General features: G+C 41.9%; 1 long non-coding RNA gene across 1 annotated transcript in view; it reads right to left on the bottom strand.

Moving 5' to 3' along the window:
* LOC109552922 (uncharacterized) overlaps window positions 1–16,136 on the bottom strand; it is a 617,019-nt gene that overhangs the window by 470,968 nt on the left and 129,915 nt on the right. The window contains exon 4 of the long non-coding RNA XR_012324243.1: window positions 14,182–14,225. This is a non-coding gene — a long non-coding RNA (uncharacterized lncRNA). The remainder of the gene's footprint in view (window positions 1–14,181; window positions 14,226–16,136) is intronic.

Below are 16,136 nucleotides of genomic sequence, written 5' to 3'. Positions count from 1 at the left end.
TGGACTCAGAGAGATCTGGGTTCTAACCTCTTCTCTGCCATTTACTACCAATGAAATCTGGCAAGTTATTCAACCTCTCTGAGTTCATTTCCCTGATTGCAGAATTATGCAATAAGCTCTGCCCTGGCTCTCTCTCTCTCTCTACCTCAAAGGATTATTGGCCAAGAATTAGGGTGTTGGGGACAGAGGGCTGTGAAAAGAGATAATGGCTAAGGACTAGCTCTGTCCATTGTACGGTGCTCCTCACACAAGAAGTGTTATAACTTTTGAGCCTGGAATCAGCCATTAGACTCCAGAGTCCCTCCACTTTCATTGCATCAATTTGTGCCTCTGGTGTGATCCTCAGAGTAGATTTACCCGTTGAAAAGCTATCTGGTCTCATGGATTAAGTTCACTGAGGAGCATCCTGATGACCAGGTATTGACACTGAGACATATTAGAACTCAGTTTACCTGCACCATTTCCTATCTTCAGCTCTTAGGGCAAAAATCACTGAATAACTTGAGGTTGAAAAAACAGGCAGGCAGGTGATGCAGGCTCAGTGAGGGGTCACCTCTTCCCCCATTCTGAACCCTTTCGTCTTTCTTACGTTCTACCCTGGAAATCTACAGAAGAATAGTGCACTCCACCATTCTCTTGGTGACTAATTTATCCCTAGGCCAGACATTTTTCTCACAAGGAGATTTTTCTCAATTTAAGATGTCCCCGTCTTGATATTTCCACCCCTCCTGATTATAAAAATCATTTATTTCTTGCCATGATATTGTGTCTTTGCAACGGTCAGAGGCAATTGGTCAGTCTGAGACAGGCCCAGGGCATGAAGTAGAATTTATCAAAAATATCCTGTAGAGAAGAAAATGTAATTTAAATGGGGTGAGCAGTGGGGATGCCAACCCTGATCCTAGATGATAAAACTATTATCAAGGTATCTATTTCTTACCCAACTAATATCATTTCTAAGATTTATATAATTCCCAAGCAAAATTCCAATGCAGGGGGAGTATTTTGTCTTATATACCTTGACAAGATTATTCTAAAGTTCATACAGATGAATAAACAGGTGAAACAAGTTGAGGAAAGTTTTAAAATGAAGAGTGATGAACAGATGCTTGACCTAACATTTCTAATTTTGAAATTGTAATACTCACATATGAAATAAAAATTGAAATCCAGATGAATGGAAATAGTTTCACACTGAAACAGATTCCAGTGTATTTATGGCAAAGTATCAAAGCTAAATGGTAAAGGTACACCTTAAACTTATACAGTGCTGTATGTCAGTTATATCTCAGTAAAACTGAAAGAATAAATATGTACATACCCCAAAAAAATATATATATGGCAAAGGTAAAGATTAAAGATTGAGAACCACCTCTTATAGGTAGCCTTCCTTGGTTATCTCAGTTCTGGATTAAATGTCCATCTTTGGTAATCATATAGTATCCTTTGAATGTTTCCTTTTTTTATGTATTGAAGTATGCCATACAGTTGAATACAAAGTATAGGGGTCCAACTCAATAAATTTTCACAAAGTGAATACACCAAAGTAGCCAGCAACCAGATCAAGTAATAAAACGCTATCAGAATGTTAGAAGCCCCCTCATTCCCCTTCCAGGGACCATCCCCACCTCTAGCACCAAGGTCTCTGATGGTCACTATTATTCGGACTTCTAACAATGAGATTAGTTTTGCCTATTTTGGAACTTTCTATAAATGGATTCATATAATACATACTCTTTTGTGCCTGGCTTCTTTGGTTCAATATTATTTTTGTAAGATTTATCCATCTTGTTGGAGTTCATGTTTTCTCATTGCTGTACAGTGTTCCATTAAGTGAATATACTGTGATATATTTTTCCAATTTATCACAGATGATATTTGTCATGTTTCCATTTGGGGGCTATGTGCAACTACAAACATTCTGGTGCAAGTCTCTTGGTTGAACATATGTGCACATTTCCACTGGTATATGCCTAGTGATGGAGGTACTGGGTCATAAAGTATGTATACTTTTATCTTTAGTAGACAATGCTAAGCAGCTTTCCATAGTGACTGCACCAATTTCCACGCCACCAGCAGTGTATGAGAATTTCCTTTGCTCCACATCCTCACTGACTTTTGATATTATCTGTTCCATTTTAGCCATTCTTGTGGGGTTCTAGGCATACATCTAAAAGTACTCTGTCATACTTTATCTGGTTACTTGTCTATCTCCATCACACATTTGCAAGAATCCATTCTAAAAAGTTAAGAAACCAAGGCCCCTGGGACTTCCCTGGTGGTCCAGTGGTTGAAACTTTGCCTTCCAATGCAGGGGGTGCGGGTTCGATTCCTGGTCGGGAGCTAAGATTCCCACATCCCTCGCGGCCAAAAAATAAAAAAATAAAAAAAAAAAGAAACCAAGGCCCAGAGAGGTTGAAAGATATGCCCAAGGTCACAACTTATAATTATCCTTTACAGCACAGAAATCCCTACTGGGCAATGTTAATAGGATCAGGGAAGACAAACTGCCTTCTTTAAAAGAGTTTTAAAAACTACTTCCACATGATTAATACAACTTGCTCATATAACCAGAGTGTCGCTCAGACACGTGTGCAGGCGCATGCGTATACGCACACATTCGGCAATTCTAAATGGAAGGTTTAATTTGGAAACCAACTGCTGTTAGTTAAATGACCCTGCAACAAACAGCCACACATCTCTCCCTTATCTCCCTTTGGTTAAATGTTTTGAAATGAGTTTCAAATGGGGTTGGCTCAAATGACAGCTCTTCATTTCACCTTGTTTCTGCAGATGCCATTTGTGGGAATGTTTTATGGTTCTGTTAATTACCTACGTCAAGAGGTTGTTTTATTGTTTCTAGAGAAGTAGAGTTATAAATGTAAATATTCTGAGGCAGCAAATTGCCTCAGCAAAGTAAAATTAGGAGTTCTTACTACATGAACCAATGCATATATTTAAAATTTTCATTTTTTCAGCTATCACTAATATCCTAAAATATTTTTCAGGCACAGATCAATGCATGGAAAAGCTGAGGCAGATTCTGTGCTTTAAAAGAAGACTGGAAGTCCAAAAGATGGGGATTTGAAACCCAGTTGTAGCATTCAAACAACATTCTTTTTTTCCTCTGGACCTAGGTTTTCTCATCTCTGAAGTGGGAAATTATAATACTAGCTATCCACTAGTGTCGCCGGGGCAAAGCCCATTAACAATTCCTGGGAAATACAAATAGAATCTGGGTCATAAAATAAAGTCTAACCTTTTGTGTTTGTGTGTGTGTGTGTGTGTGTGTGTGTGTGTGCGCGCGCGCGCTTAGTCTCGTTTCACATGCTCATAGGGGGCCACGTGCAGAAGCCTTGCACCCAGCACTTCAGACCAGAATTCCCAGTGTGAAACGGCTGTGCTGACACCTCAGCTCCGTGAGCAGGACGCTCAATCCTAGATGGCAGCGGTGGGCTGTGTGCGGAGATGCTGCACCCGCACTCCGATCTGGAGCCTGAGCAGCACAGCTGCGCCTGCCCCCCGAGAGCTCTGCCCCCTCCCCGCTGACAAGAACCCTACAAAGCAGCTCCACCACAGCCTGTCAGGGAGAGCATGAACTCTACAGCACGAGCCCATACCTCTCCGTTCTCTGAGCAAAGAATAAAGCTTTCCTTTGCTTCTGAACCAAACTCAGTCTCCATCTACAGGCTCGAATGACATCGGGCAGAACCTCTATTGGGGACCAACTTGGGAGGGTCAGTAACGCTAGTGTTGTTGTGAGGCTCTTACATAAAAAGACCTGGCAATCATAAATGTACAATTATTGCCTACTGATGATTGAGGGCTGAGGAATTCTATCCCATGATGAATGCATAAAAAGCTTATAGCATAATGGCTGAGAGCTGAAGTCCTGGAGCCGTACTGCCTGGATATATATTCTGACTTCACCCGTTACTAGCTGTGTTTCAGCTTCTGTCTCTATAAAATGGGTAGCCATAGTACCAGTTTCACGGTGTTGTGAAGACTGAGATAATCCATGAAACCTGCTTAGAACAGAACTTGACACACAGTTGAGTAAGGTATAAACATTAGCTGCAAACATGTGTGGGTTTGTCCCAGGGGATGATCAAGTACGTTTACCTTGATGACCAGATAGTGTGGAAAGAAGGCTGATTTCCTTTGTTGCATTTCACTTGTCCCAACCCGGCTGGCACCCCTCCAAGTCTAACATTTCTCCTGCTCTGTTCCTTGAAATGGAAAATAATGCCTTAATTATGAATATAAATGGAATGTTTCTCTCCTAGGTGTCAATAAAAATGATTTTTTTTTTTTTCCTGAGGAAGAAAGTACTCTTTAGCCCTCCTGGCAAATCCCAGCATCACAGCCTTGCTGTGCTCAGCGTGAGGGGCTTGGCCCTTGCCAGGAGCCACGATGCGTATGCGCCTCAGCAGCTCTGAGCACAGCGAGGGGTCTCAGCACCTCGGGCGGGCAGCAGTGGGAGCAGCTCAGCATCCTGGCACAGACCAGTGCCCACCACGGAGTCCTTACAGAAAGGGTGCCCAAGAGGACCGCCTCTCAGGCCACGGCCACCAAGACGTTGCTTCACACAGGACCATGGCCCCACCACTCCACAGCCTTGCTCCAAAAGGGACGCCTCATTTCTGGCATTGGGAGAAAAGCCTAGATTTTGAAATCAGCCTGACCTGGGTTCAAGTCCCAGCTCCACCAACTTAAAACAACACGATCCCAGACTAGGTTATTTACCCTTTCTGACCATCAGTCTTACCTCAAATGTGATCATGAACAATGAGATAAGGTAAGTTTGTAAAGTTAGGTCTGACAAACGTCAAACGGAGAATTTAATTCAAAGTAATTAGGACTGACAGTGCCTCGGGTGAGTGGCAGCAATAAATGCAAATATTATTTCAGGCAAACACAGGATTACACCTCAATGATTTCATAAATCAGCAAAGGATTTTACACAGTGTTATGTTGTAAGGTTAAAACCCAGACCCATGGCCAGGCTGAAGAACTCCTTTCCTATTTCCACCCCTTTCTGGCCCAGGTATCTTGGACAAATTATGTCTAGTCTCAGGTTCCACACGTGCAAAATGGCATAATAACAGCACTAGTTTTAAAGGGTTGTTGTGAGAATCAAATGAAATAATTCACCTTAAATGCTTACTACTGTATCTGGTGCATGATAAATACCAAATAAATGTTGGTTATTGTTGTTTTAAAAAAAAAAAAGAAAAAGTAGGTTTCTAAAGCACGTCTGCCAGGAGCTGGCACATAGCAGCTATGATTATAATTTTCCAAACCTCAGCACTAATGTATCTGGACCTTTCCACATATGACCTCTACAAGAGCCATGAAAGAAATAGGAGACTCCTGCATAGAGCTTGGACTGCATCTTTTCTGCTCTTTGGAGCACAGAAGCAATTGGCTGTTTCAGTCCTGAAGGGCCTCACGTGACCTGACCCTCAGTCAATTTAGGCTGCAGGCCACAGGCAGAGAAGGCAAGGCCTCCCTTCACACAGCTTAATTACCTTTCGTCTTTGCTTACAAACAGGCCAGATTTCCTTTTTTTTTTTTTTAATATTCATTTATTTATTTGGCTGTGCTGGGTCTTAGTTGCCGCACACAGGATCTTCGTTGTGGCATGCAGGATCTATTTTTTTCTTTTTTAGTTGCAGCATGTGGGCTCTTAGTTGCAGCATGCAGGATCTAGTTCCCTGACCAGGGATCGAACCCGGGACCTCTTCATTGGAGAGCAGAGCCTTAACCACTGGACCACCAGGAAAGTCCCCAGATTTCTTTCTTATAGAAGTTTGCTAAAAATGTCAAGAAGCAGCCAACACACTTCAATATTCTGACCTTTTTCAACCACTTCCCCTAGAGGAACAGGCTCGGGAGACACATGGTCTCACTTCCAAGGTGGTCGCAGGCAACAGATTACTAAACGTTTCACCACATGTATCATTAGAAGGGTCACCAGCTTCCTAGACTGCAGTCTCTTCATTTCTGCTGTCCAACTCTCAACACCTGCCCAGGAAGCCAAGATCACATATTGTTAGGGTTTTTACAGCAGTGCTTTATTCCCAGTTCCAATTCCATATTCAAAAGGATTCAGATTTTAGCTATTCTAATATATCAGGAACTGAAACAGGGTACAGGCTCTGAAGTCAGACAGGCTGGTTGCAGTCCAGACTCTACAATTTACTACTGCATGACCTTGGACACTAACTTAAGTGCTCTGAGCCTCAGTTTCTTCATCTGTGAAATGGAGGTGATAATCATATTACCCTCCTCATGCAGTTGTTGTGAGCATTAAATGAGTTGATATTATATAAAGCCCTCTGTGCCAGGCATGTGATAAACTCTCAATAAATATTAGCTCTCATTATTATTAAACACCTAGTTGTTCTGAGCATTGTGCTAGTTTGGGAGAAGATCATGGATAACAGGCTCTGTACACTGTCCCTGGTCTCATGGAGTTTATAGTATAGAAGCAAACCTATCAAACATATAATTACACAGATAATTATTTATATTGCAAGAATAATAAATGCTATGAAGATGTTCCACATTGTTTACATCCTTGGTAAACTGGGGCTTCTGAACTGAAAGGAGATTTGCTGAGGGGATCAAATGAACACAGAACCAGCATTTGTAACATTCTGCTTGGAAAGTAAACCTAGAAAAAGTCAACTCTGCTCACTCATTTCACTTTATATAATGCTTTAAAGTAGTTCGCATTGCATTTTAACCTCTGTATAGAGGCAGGATAGTATTGTGATTAAGAACAGCCTCAGCAATCAGACTGCCTGAGTTCAAACTCAAGCTCTATCATGGACTGGCTTTGTGACCTTGGATACTTTCCATATCTCTCTGTGCTTTGGTTCCTCATCTGTAAAATGGACATGACAATAGTTCCACAATGTTATTGGGAGGGTTAACTAATTTAGTTGATATCCATAAATTAATTAGAACAGTGTTTAACCTATAGTAGGCACTAAATAAATTGTAGCTCTTATTACTATGTCATTTGAACTTCTCAACAGCCCTACAGGTAGGGTAGTTATTGCTTCCATTTTACACATAAGGAAAGAGACTCTAAGAAATAAGCCAGTAATTCACAAAGCTGGAAATCAAAACCAGAGCTCCTGGCTTCATCTCAGTGGTGATTCCCTCTCCTCCCAAAAGTCTGTCAATTGGCAAAACAATTCTCTTTGAAAAGTCAACACATAAAATGTGTAGGTTAAAGTGTTTCATGAAGAGAGACAGTATTGTGACATGTAACTGACTAACATAGTGAAAGAAACTAAAAAAAGCCAAAGATTTTATTTTTAAAGATAAATGAGTAGCAAATCAGCTGACTTAAAATGAGAGAGGGCTTCCCTGGTGGCACAGTGGTTGGGAGTCCGCCTGCCAATGCAGGGGACACGGGTTCGTGCCACGGTCCGGGAGGATCCCACATGCCGCGGAGCGGCTGGGCCCGTGAGCCGTGGCCGCTAAGCCTACGCGTCCGGAGCCTGTGCTCTGCAGCGGGTTGGTTAGAGTACCACAGTTTACATCAGGTTAAAACAAAAGATCACATTAGCAATTGCACAAGCTTATATTCAGTAGTTTATCCACAGAGCAACATTAGTAAGCCAATTTTAGAGAGTCTGATCAAACTGTTACTGTAAGATAAAAGAAGCATGATATTTAGGGGTCAAGATTTTCAATGCAGCACACACAGAAAACCTATATTTATTCTATCACCAGCACTTATCAAGGAATTATTTTATAGTTTTTATTTTTTTAATTGTGCTGAAATATACACAACATCAAATTTAGCATCTTAATCTTTTTAAATGTCCAGTTCACTGGCATTAAGCACATTCATACTGAAAAACCATCACCACCACTCATTTCCAGAACTCTTTCCATCTTGCAAAACTGAAACCTTGTACCCACGAAAAAATAGTTCCCCATTCCTCCCTCAGAATTATAACTTTTAACTCAAATAAGTTGTTTTTGTTTTTGTTTTTGTTTTGCTGTACGTGGGCCTCTCACTATTGTGGCCTCTGTCGTTGTGGAGCACAGGCTCCGGACGCACAGGCTCAGTGGCCATGGCTCACGGGCCCAGCCACTCCGCGGCATGTGGGATCTTCCCCGAACGGAGGCACGAACCCGTGTCCCCTAGCATCGGCAGGCGGACTCTCAACCACTGCGCCACCAGGGAAGCCCTCAAATAAGTTTTTTAATCAGGATCACTGTCTTTCAACTACTTCGTTTTCTTTAAAACAAAATTTACCACAATTTAAAAGCTTTTCAAGAATTCAAATATGCTGCAGCTCATTCTAACTAGAAAGTCATACTCAGTCACTTCAGGTGTTTGGAGACTGTCCCCCATCTAACGCTACGCTGTTGTTTTTATGGCCCTACCCACAATTTTGATTTTAGAACATCAAACAACAGAAGACAGCTGTTTGTAAATCCAGCCCAGATGACAAGGATAGAGGTTTCTAGAATCCACCCTAGGAACAGTTTGTCACTTGATATCAGTGTCATTTCCACTGAAACAGGATAAAGCAGAGGAAGCTTCCTTCATACACACAACCCAGTGGCTATCCGGTCAGTCTGGAAGAATGTGCTGGTCACCCCAGCCTACACCCCACAATTACGCCTTCGAACATGTTTGCCATAAGAGGCCGTGTATTCTAGTTGCTATCAGAGCCCTCAAAGAGACTTCATAACATCCAGTTCAACAGATAACAAGTCACAGAGAGACACTATTCTTTGCACATGATAATGAATTTTTCATCTCAAGCTTTTGATGTGTAAGGACATATATTTAGAAGGAAAAGCTTTTAGTACAGCTAATCAAAGAAAAGGGGATTTTTTAAAAAGAAAAATTTATCAGGAGTTTCTTCAGGACAAACAGTGTGACCCAGGGCTTTGTTCCTGGAGATGATGTGTGTTTGAGGAAAACGGAAACTGCTTCGGAGTCGTCTGATTGCCCCCTCCCGTCAGCACAAGGCAGCTCCTTACAAATGGGCACCAGCCTGCTGTACAGGTGGTGATGAAAACAGTCAACCACCTCACATTTATTTGGCCTCATGTGGTTCCCCCCGGGTATCATTTCTTCACTCTGAGCTTTGTAGATGCTCCTGTTCTGCTTGCTAATGACATTAACAGGAGTGTCGTGTCTCATCTATGAGCTGTGGCCATTTTTAGCAAAGCACTTGGTCTGGAAAGCTCCAAATTCACCAAATATATACATGCAAAGGATTCCTTTAGTAACAAACTATTCGTACTAGATTTGACTTTAAAAAGAACTGAAGCAGAAATATCCGTGTGTGTGTGTGCATGTGCATGTATGTGTGGATGTTTGAAGGGAAAATCATGGAAATCCACCATTGTAAAAAGCAGATATATTATGAAGGGAAAAAAATTTAGCTGTGTTTCTGCACTTTTGAAAGTCGACTTTCTCCCTGTAATTATATTATGTCAAGTATGGTATCTGTATTTCAGCCTGTGATCCCTGTTTGTTGATTACGCACACAGCACTTCAACTCCCGTACCTTTTCTTAAGGGAATTAGAGTAGCCTGACCAGCTTGCCTCTCAGGTGAAGCTGGCCTCCTCAAGCCCGGGCCACAGTCATTTTTTCCTGTCTGCTGGCCTCAAAGATTCAGTGAAAATAAAAACATCAGAAGCATCTCAGTTCGGGCAACACTCCTTGTGAAATGTTCACTTTAATGACACTAATGTTGTGCCCCTTGGTGTGCCATCTTATTGTGAGACTTAATCAAAGGCAAAAAAAAATAAAGATGTCTGGCTTGGGTGCAGGTACTTCTTTGTTGGAGTGCTTCCTGGGGGTGGGGGAGTGGTCCACAGTAGTAGGGGCTTATACACAAAGGCTGAGCTGCCCAGGGTCTGGGCATGTGTTTTTGCATGGGTCCAGAGGTTTGCTCTCTGTGTGTGTGTGTGTGTGTGTGTGTGTGTGTGTGTGTGTGTGTGTGTGTGTGTGTGTGTGTGTGTGTGTGTGTGTGTGTGTGTGTGTGTGTGTGTGTGTGCTTTGCATAGTCCCATATATATGGACCCCAGGATTAAGACAGGGAAAAAAAAAAAAAAAATATATATATATATATATATATAGTGCATGTGGTGGGTGTGTGAACACATGAATGTGCACTCACATGTCCATGTATTTGTACATATGATCTGCAGAGTCCTTTATAGCCCTGGGATTCATGTGCTCATTATATAAAAGTGTCTTTTATTTGTGGCCACATGGGGCCAATTGGGCTGCCTGTGGCCCTAGACACTGTGTATGGGGCCAACCACTTTTATTCAAAAGAAAAGACAAACCACTTAACCAAAGGGCCAGGCTCACAATGGTCACTCGGTTTGGTAAATGTTTTTGAAGAAGAAGGGAGAAAAGAAAAAAATTCCAAAGAATCTCAAAATTAGGATTTTTTACCTTGACGTGGATGTTAGGATTTAAGAGATGATAATAATTAATCATACCTCTTCCCTGATGGGTTCTGAACCCACTGAGGAGCTAGACCGACCTAGATCAGCAGATCTGAAATCATCAGATTTATTTCCAAAAAAGGCTGCCTTGGAGAACTTGCCTTGACCTCTGACAGAACTGACTTGCCAGCCAGAACCCCAGGTTTCCTTCCAAAGGGCAGAACCTCCCTGCTGAGTTTATGGTTCAAAAGGACTGAACTTTCACACATCATGACCCTCTTCCCAGCCAGGGAAGGGGATGGAAAAAAGGACAGAGGCTTTCTTCCCAAGTTTTCCATTCTTCCACAAGGTGGAAGTTCCTACTTTCCGGAACTAGGCAAATAAATAAATAAATAAAACAGGAGAAAGAAAATAATTTTGCTTATGACTCCAAAGATTTTGTTCTCTTAACCTGCTAGGCTTAAGCATCCAGGTCAACCAAGAGTGTGTGAAGAACTGTGGAGTCCCCATAGGGGAACAGATCAGCGGTTCACCAGGACACCTTCATGTATCCCACACATCATAGTCCTCCACCATCTGGTCCCTTTCCAAATGTATCTCTATTTCTCCCCAAATCCTCTTCTTCCAGCAAACCCAGACCTACATACCCACATGAATTCCCATCTTTCCACTTTTACATGAATGTCACATCTTAGATAAGTTAAACTTAGGAGAATTCAGCCTTATACAATCGTTCCACCACCCTAGTCATTCCTCCATTCCACTGTATGGCACATCAGATATACACAGATTGTGTCTCCTTTCGAGTGACGTTCACTCCACTGCTGACTATTCTTCCTTCTCAAACCGAATACCAGCACCTCAGCCTCGCTTTTGTATCAACTTAGCTTGGGCATCAGAAATGCAGATGCAGTCACATCTCTGTCTTTCTCTGTCCTCCAGGAAATTGAGATGGAGCTTAGAGACACCAAAGAGGTGGCCACAGAGGCAAAGGACTGCCTCCTTGTCCTGCACCAACCTTTAGTTGCCTCATTCTCAATATTACAAGCATCTTGCCTCAACAATTTGACTCTAGTGGTTAAAGCATTGCTATTTTTTGTTCAACACCATCCCAAACACAAGCCAACTATAGAAATTTGAGGGGTGGAAGAGGCTCTGTGGTCCAAAGAAATAGCAATCTGTGCTAACTCTGCAGGGAAAAGTGATTGTGCTGAGCTTGAAGACAGAAGGTGCATGCACACCACAGAGTCAATACAAGAGCCTACACTTTCTTGTCTATTTAAGGGAGTTTTAAGAGTAAAATCTAACTTTCCATGAATTTATGTTTATATGCCCCTCTTTTAAGTGCAACTCTTGCATAAGACATGACACTGCCAGGCCTAATGCAAGTGCCCAACACAATACCCTCTTTGTTTCAATGCACAATTGAGCCCCACCTACTCCTCAGTGCTGCCTCTGACCACTGAGGCCTCAGTGATCGCTCCCTCCTCTGGGCTCACTGGATACCGGTATCATTTTCCTGGAATGTAATTTAGCAACCTTGTTATCATTACCCATCTCGTTTCGGGTGGTGTATATGGACACAGCCAATCTGTCTGATGGCATTATAACCCCTGGAAGACAGGGACCTTATCTCTTAGTCTTTGCATTGCTAGCATCCAGCCTGAGTAAATTCTGCATAAACATATGTGACGTCGATGAATTAATAAAAATTATCATTCTTTGGAAAGACCCCGGAGGTACTAAGAGGTCCAGGTACCAAGAAAAATGTTTGCATACTCTGTCCACCTAGAGTTGCCTGCTCATCCTTAACAATCCAGACCAAATGCCAGCTCCTCTTCAGTGTCGTTGAGACAAACACAGGCTTTGGCGTCAGCCAGAGAGAGATTCAAATCTTTTCTGCACCACAACTGGCCGAGTGATTTTGAGTGACAAGTGTCCTGGAGCCTTAATAGAAGTTTCTACTTCTATTAAGTGGAAATAGTGATAACCACCTTAGAACCTTAGAAGGCAAGAATAAAATTAAATAACATATGGAAGTGTTTTAAACAAGGTAGATATGGAAGACAAGGTAGACATGGTAATTATTAATATTTTCTTCAAAGTCCTCACCTCTGTGCTCCTACCCCACTTTGTACCTGCTGCTGTCACAATCCTTATATACTGCATTGTGAATATCTGAGTCAACATCTGACTCCTCCACCAGCTAGGCTGGGAGCTTCTTGAGGACAGGGATTATTCCATCTTTATGAGCACTTACTTACAGCCAGACTCTGTGCTAGGCCCTCTACCTACATTATCTCATTTAAACCTCACAACAAACAACAATTATCCCCATTTTAAACATGAAGAATTTAATCCCCACAACAACCTACTATTATCACTACTTTAAACATGATAAAATTGACCTTGGAGGGTTTAAAAAACTTGCACACAAGTTCACACAGGTACAGGTAATGGAGGTGGTCTCTGCACCCATGTCACTGCAAATCCAAGTCCATATGCTTAATTGCTTCACTATGTTGGAACCAAGGATATCTCAGCCATCCTTGTGTCACCCCTCCAATACTTACTAGCATGTGAGTGGCATGAATAAACATTTACAAAGTGATTATTTAGTAAATAAAGAGATTGTGATTTCATATAAATGATTATCTATGTTCCACCTTGAGGTGATCCTACATCTGGAACACTGCCTGAGACATGATTGCAATGACATGAGTAACTTTTTCAGAAAAGGGCTCTAAATTTACCAGCTCCTGTTTCACAGGAGGCACACATTTAGTACATAAAGGAAAATCATTGTTTATACCCCAAAGAGATTCTCCCATAGGTCCGGAGGGAGGATGTTCATTGCAGCATTATTTGTAAAGGCAGGAAATTGCACTATCATCACTGGGACAGTAGAAAGGCAATATGTGATAGATGTTCACCCTGGGGTACAGCCATCATAGGAATGGATCATAAGTGGACAAAGAAACATAGGTTCTTCATAAAGGCAACGTGCTGAGTGAAAGACAAAACAAACTGAGATTTATAGCTGTGCCATTTACACAATACCATTTACATAAATTAAAAATGCATATACGGGCTTCCCTGGATGGCGCAGTGGTTGGGGGTCCGCCTGCTGATGCGGGGGACGCGGGTTCGTGCCCCGGTCCGGGAAGATCCCACATGCCACGGAGCGGCTGGGCCCGTGAGCCATGGCCGCTGAGCCTGCGCGTCCAGAGCCTGTGCTCCGCAACGGGAGAGGCCACAACAGTGAGAGGCCCGCGTACCGCAAAAAAAAAAAAAAAAAAAAAAATGCATATACACAAAGCATAGTACACATTCCAGTGGTATGGCTGGTAATTAAGAGCATGATTTAAGACCTCAGCTGCCTAGGTTCAAATCCTAACCTCTTTGCTTAGTCGCTGAGTGACCTCAGGCAAGTTACTTACCATCTCTGTGCCTCAGTTCTTTCTTCTATTAAATGGTGTTAATAAAGGTTCTTAACTCAAAAGATTGTTACGAGAATTTGATAATAACACATAAAGGGCTTAGAAGAGAACCTGGCACACAGTAGGTTCTATACAGGTGTTATTTACTATTACACTTTTTAGAAACACAAAGAAGAAATACATATGAAACACATTAGAATTACTGTCTATAGGGAATGGAATGGGAATGGGATAAAAAGGAATAAATTCAGACAAACAACAGGAGCCTTGCATGAAACAGCAATGATAATTTACCTTGTATTCAGAAGTATGATTAATCCTCTTCGATATACATTTTTCTTTAAAAAAAAAAAAAAAAAACAAGAATTTACTAACCAAGCTGTTATTAACCATTCACCTTACTGAGTTGGTAAGTGATTATTTGCAAGTCACATTTGTGGTAAGTCAACCATTCAAAATTCAAAAACTTCACTCTGAAATTAGGATCCACGTATACTTAAGATATGACTACAGCTAAGCCCAGTCCACACCACTACCCATTCTGAGCCAACAAAGCCACTGGATAATAAATAAACGAGCATTTATTAAATGCCTACTATGTGAAGGACACTGAATTGGCTATAATGAAACAAAAGAAAGTCATGAATGTAAACTTTAAAATATAAAGTACTGTTTAAGGGCCAGTTGAGCTGTACCAGCTACAGCTGGTGAAAGTCATTTTAAACTACTAGCAGCTGGAGTATTAGAGAAAGAAAGTATTCACAGGAGAAGTGGGAAACAAAGCTAACCCCATCAGTTGCTTGAATAACTTCTGTGGATCTCCTTATTAAAAGATGCTTCAGAAACAACCTATGCATCCATCAATGAATGAAAGGATAAATAAAATGTGGTATATATACATAATGGAATATTATTCAGCCATGAAAAAGAAATAAGAGAATCTTGCCATTTGCAACAACATGGATGGACCTTGAGGGCATTATGTTAAGTGAAATAAGTCAGACAAAGAAAGACAAATACCATATGATATTATATGTGGAGTCTAAAAAAAAACTGAGCTCATAGATACAGAGAACAGATTGGTAGTTACCAGAGGCAGGGACTAGTGGCGGGGGTGGGTGAAATGGGGTTGTCAAAAGTTATGACTTCCAGGGCCTCCCTGGTGGCGCAGTGGTTGAGAGCCTGCCTGCCGATGCAGGGGACACGGGTTCGTGCCCCAGTCCGGGAGGATCCCACGTGCTGAGGAGCGGCTGGGCCCGTAAGCCATGGCCGCTGAGCCTGCGCGTCCAGAGCCTGTGCTCCTCAACAGGAGAGGCCGCGGCAGTGAGAGGCCCGCGTACCACACACACACACAAAAAAAATTATGACCTCCATAAGTCATGGGGATATAATATACAGCATGTGACTATAGTTAATAATGCCGTATTGTATATGTGAAAGCTGCTAAGCAGGAGGTCTTAAAAGTTCTCATCGGGGCTTCCCTGGTGGCGCAGTGGTTGAGAGTCTGCCTGCCAATGCAGGGGACACGGGTTCGAGCCCTGGTCTGGGAAGATCCCACATGCCGCGGAGCAACTAAGCCCGTGAGCCACAGCTACTGAGCCTGCGCGTCTGGAGCCTGTGCTCCACAACGGGAGAGGCCGCGACAGTGAGAGGCCCGCGCATCGCGATGAAAAGTGGCCCCCGCTCGCCGCCACTGGAGAAAGCCCTTGCACAGAAACGAAGACCCAACACAGCCAAAAATAAATATAAATAAATTAATTAATTTAAAAAAAAAGTTCTCATCACAAGAAAAAAATTTTAACTACTTATGGTGATGACTGTTAACTAGACTTACTGTGGCAATCGTTTCATAATGGATACAAATATCAAGTCATTATGTTGTATACCTAAATCTAATATAATGTTATATGTCAATTATACCTTAATTTTTAAAATTTTAATTAAAAAACGGTATTTTTTAAAGAGACACTTAAGCCACAAATCAGCTAAGAGCTACACATGAAGGGAAGACTCGTAACAAAATAACTTCAACTGACCTTGGCCTCCAGATTAACTAACACCTCCTGATATCTGGTACTACAATTAAGATGGGTTCATTCCCTAAGAGGTGAGCCAGCAATGCACTGTGGACAGCAGATAAATAGGGGGAAATTATTATTATGGAGATTAGGGGAGGGGAGAGTCCTTACACCAATTTCTTTTGAATCTTATCAAATCATTAATAATTACTAAACTCTCAGTAATAAGAT

Source organism: Tursiops truncatus, chromosome 11 (assembly GCF_011762595.2).
Source record: "Tursiops truncatus isolate mTurTru1 chromosome 11, mTurTru1.mat.Y, whole genome shotgun sequence".
Lineage (NCBI taxonomy): Eukaryota > Metazoa > Chordata > Mammalia > Artiodactyla > Delphinidae > Tursiops > Tursiops truncatus.
The sequence above is the reverse complement of the archived record's forward strand: the minus strand, read 5'-3'. Positions and strand labels throughout refer to the sequence as shown.